Raw genomic sequence first — 4,196 nt, 5'->3', positions numbered from 1 at the left:
GTTAAATATGTCATTTTGGGGATAATTAAGTTTATTATGTCATTTTTGAGCTAGCTAAGCATATTGAGTCATTTTGGAGGAAAAAAATGCTAAGTATATGATTATGTCGCTAGTATCCATATGGCAGAGAACCCGGGCTGACATGACTAGTCATAGAACCAAGGTGGCACAAACGTACATGGACAGGCATACATGACCGAGCAATGCACGTGTCGGTCATCAGCAAGTGCAACCAAGTCGTAGCAAGCTACAAGGACTTCGGTGATACACCGCGTGACATTTCCCCATAGGAACAGACACAGGAGCAAAGAAGGACACATGCCAGTCAATCCATGTGTTCTGGAGGAGTAGCGAACTACCATGGCTCAGTGGAAGCACTAGGAGGCATTTCCCTGTATGGAAGGCTACCAAGGGCACACGACTAGGTGTCGAATCCCACACATACATTGCATTTCAAACATACACACATTGTGCACGATATGTGTAGATACAACATGGCATCACAACAAAACTCTATTAAGCAAAACACTTGGGAAACTTACCGTCATCACGGAGGTGTAGGTGTAGGTGTAGGTGTAGGACCGGTCGCGCCAGTGGCAGACGGAGAAGGATCGGTCGATGCTTGTCGGGAGTTACGCTGCACCAAAGATTATTTCCAATGTATCGTTAGCATGATGCAACTCAAATTTGAAGACTAGTAACTAATGACCGTTCAAATGAAACTCACCGTGCCCGCCGGAGCAAGGACTGGCATTGGCGGAGGGGTCTGGCCGTTCTTCTCGCACATGGACTGCACATTTGGTTTTCACGAGTCAGTCATATTAGTTACTAATGAAAGGAACATTGCGTGCATGATTTAGCTAATATGCAGAAGAAACTTACCACGAAGAGATCGTACATGGCCCGGTTAGCCGAGTCGTTCTGGTTCCTCTCCTCCTCCAACAGCCTAGCCGTCCTCTCCTCATTCTCCCTCTCCCTCTCCGCCGCCTGCCGGTCCCTCTCCGCCAACTGCCGGTCCATCAGGAAGCGCAGAGAATTGTCATCCAACCCATGTAGTATGGGCACAGATTGCGAAAGGTAGATTAATGAGAGCCGCCCACCAACTGGGAAAGGATGTGTGATGTGAGGGAGAAGAAAAATAGAGCATGTTTTTTCTCAAGAGAGAATAGCCACAATACCACTGGTGGAAACCCCAAGTGCCAAAATACCACTACGAAAAACCGAAGTGCCAAAATAGCACTCAAGTTCAGGTTTTTCATACCAAGATAGCACTACCGTCTATTGTCAAACATATTCTATTAGTCAACGGTGGATGGGGCTGTCAATTTTTTCTACCATGCCAAAAGTACCCTTCATCCTATCTCTGAGCGTGCGCGCTGCTGCCCGTGGCCATGGGGCTTGTACTGGTCAAAGTGGCCGGTGATTGTTTCGTCGGCCCGAGCTCTAGCCACGGCTCCTATACACGGCAAGCCGGCCGACCCTGTTCCACGCTGTTCCCAGCGACATGGAGCCGCCACTTTGTAGCGCACGCAGCACCGCCCAGGCGCCCACCACGCCATGCATGACGCCATGCCCGCCCAGCTCCTCCCCGCAGCCAACCCATCGCCGCCCCACTGCGGATGACGTCGTGTCACCTCCTTGCTCCGAAACCGCGCATGGAGCATGGCCCAGCCATGGCCCCTGGATCTTGCCCGATACTATGCTTGTGTGTTGCTTGTTGTTGCTTGCCATAAGCTAAGTGCGTCAAGTGCTTGCACGATGCTACCGCCGCTTGCTATAGTTGCTGATGGTGCGAGTGCGAGGCACAACGGCCAACAGGGCTGAGGCAGCGCAGCAGCGGTGGTGGCAGCCGGAGCCCGGAGGTGGCGCACAGAGCAGGTGGGAAAGCCGAGGTGCGGCCGGGCGGCGGCGAGCTCGGTGTGCGGCTGCGCCTGACAATGCGGAAGAGGGAGACATGCCTCTTGCTGATGGATTCCATCGGCGCCGGCCGCTTTCCCTTGTCCAGCCACAAGCACATAGTAAAAGGGCAAAGTAGTATTTTTACTCATCTGTTAGTCTCAGTTAGCTCGTAGTGGTATATTGGCATGAAAATTTTCAAGTGATCAAAACCGGCGGATCTCGGGTAGGGGGTCCCAAGCAGTGCGTCTTAGGATCAATGGTAACAGGAGGCAAGGGACACAATGTTTACCCAGGTTCGGGCCCTGTCGATGGAAGTAAAACCCTACTCCTGCTTCATTAATATTGATGATATGGGTAGTACAAGAGTTGATCTACCACGAGATCAGAGAGGCTAAACCCTAGAAGCTAGCCTATGGTATGATTGTTCTTGTATATCTATCGACTAGCCTGTCCCCAGTTTATATAATGCACCAGAGGCCTAGGATAACAAGAGTCCTAGCCGAATACGCCGGTGGGGGAGGAGTCCTTGTCTTGATCGGCAAGTCTTGTGGATTCTTCCCTGTATGCGGCAGCTGTTCGGACTGGCCCATGAGTATACGGCCATGGGGGTCCTCGGCCCAATCCAAATGATCGGGAGACAACGCGTTGAGTACCCCCTAGTACAGGACACCGTCAGTAGCCCCCTGAACCAGTCTTCAAGTTAGGGATGCTCCTCGATTCTTCTGAACTGTTCTTCATCTTCGGTTGCCAGTCTTGAAAACTGGTTCAACAAATCTTCTCATCTTCGATCTTGAGGATCGCCGAAATGCATTCGACAAGTTTATACGTCGGGTATCCGAGGAGCCCCTTTAAGTTTCCGGCCTTTATCAATGCCTTGTTATTTTTATGCCACACCTCGGGTTCGGAGTTGTTCCTGGGAGGCAGTGTCCTCTTGCGTCTGAGCTCTAATGCCGGACTGCATTCAATGTATCTCTTGCAGCCGAGCACCAATGCCGGACTGCTTCCCGGCTCTAACGCCGGAATGTATCCGAGCTCCAACACCGGACTATGTATCCGAGCTCCAACGCTGGACTATGTATCCGAGCTCCAACGCCGGACTGTATCCGAGGTGTCGTAAATCACCTTGGTTCAAAGAAGTTTGAAGGAGTTTAGCCGAGCTTAATGCCGGAAATGCCCTCTATGGAGCTAGCCACTAGCGCCCGAGCTTTATGCCGGACTGCTTCCGAGGTGGTGCACCTCCCGAATGTGGGCCGATTTTTGTCAATATTTTTGATTGGTGCAATTTATTCTCTGCCGAGATACATAGCCAGTAGCCCTCAAGGTGGGTATCGGTCTAAAACCCGAGATGCACATGAAGGATGACATAAGACCGCTGATCCCCGTAGCTGCTGAGACTCAGGTCGATTTGCAAAATCGGTCTGAGGATCAAGTCCTAGCTCAGCAGAATATTTCAGGACACAAAAAGCGGCGTGCTCAGTCCTCGAGACTCAGGTTGGGTGTGGCCGACCAACCTGAGGATCAAAATCTCCTCGGAAACTGTATTGCACTTAAATTTTTTTGCATAAAATAGGCAATGCAGTAGCCCCCCGAGACACTGGTCGGGTGGCAACACCAGATCAGGGGATCGATGTGCCCCTTTAATATTTGTAAATAATAAGCCCGAAGCCCAGTAGCCCCCGAGCCTTAATGCGGGCACGGGAGGCCGAATTAATGATCGATATCCATAGTAAAATCACAAATTATGTGTAATGACTCTATGTATCCAAGTACTTTACGTCATTAATGCTCGGATCCGCATTGTACAAAACTTTGTTGACCGACCATCAGCTTCCACCTCCTCGGCCGATAGCCGAGGAGTGTTTTTCCTACTTTATAAAGCCTTTATGAGGGCAAAGATTTAAAACAAACAAGGCAATCTGGCCATACGGTTTTATAAACAAAGGTACGCGGAGAGACATGTTATATTACTGTTTAATAGAAGAAATGTCTTCCAAATAAAATAGTCTCGCTATCGGTTCCTTTCTTTGGGTTATCATGCTAAGCATGATCGTGAAACCTCAGTTCCAATGTAAGAGCAAAATATCGAGGATTTAGTTTGGGAGGCCAGTTAATAGCCCCCGGTAGTGTTCGGCGACAGTCGAGGTCAAGCCGTAAACACTTCGGCCATTGTTACGAATGGCCCGTCGTTTAATGTCGTCATCGGATCGCCGACCAGTTTACGCTTATTGTGACAGTCAGTTTTCGGCTTTCTCCACTGAGGTGCTTAACCATGTGAGCTGGAAGCACAATCGTAGTGG

At 50.1% G+C, this 4,196-nt stretch overlaps 1 long non-coding RNA gene across 1 annotated transcript; it reads right to left on the bottom strand.

Annotated features, from left to right (window-relative positions):
• Window positions 1–727: 727 nt before the first annotated feature.
• LOC119282362 lies at window positions 728–1,003 on the bottom strand. The gene is made up of 2 exons (XR_005138719.1): window positions 883–1,003; window positions 728–790 (listed from the first exon to the last, which is right to left on the bottom strand). It is a non-coding gene; the product is annotated as an uncharacterized LOC119282362 (long non-coding RNA).
• Window positions 1,004–4,196: the final 3,193 nt, after the last annotated feature.

This window comes from Triticum dicoccoides, chromosome 3B (genome assembly GCF_002162155.2).
Source record: "Triticum dicoccoides isolate Atlit2015 ecotype Zavitan chromosome 3B, WEW_v2.0, whole genome shotgun sequence".
Classification (NCBI taxonomy): Eukaryota; Viridiplantae; Streptophyta; class Magnoliopsida; order Poales; family Poaceae; genus Triticum; species Triticum dicoccoides.
The sequence above is the reverse complement of the archived record's forward strand: the minus strand, read 5'-3'. Positions and strand labels throughout refer to the sequence as shown.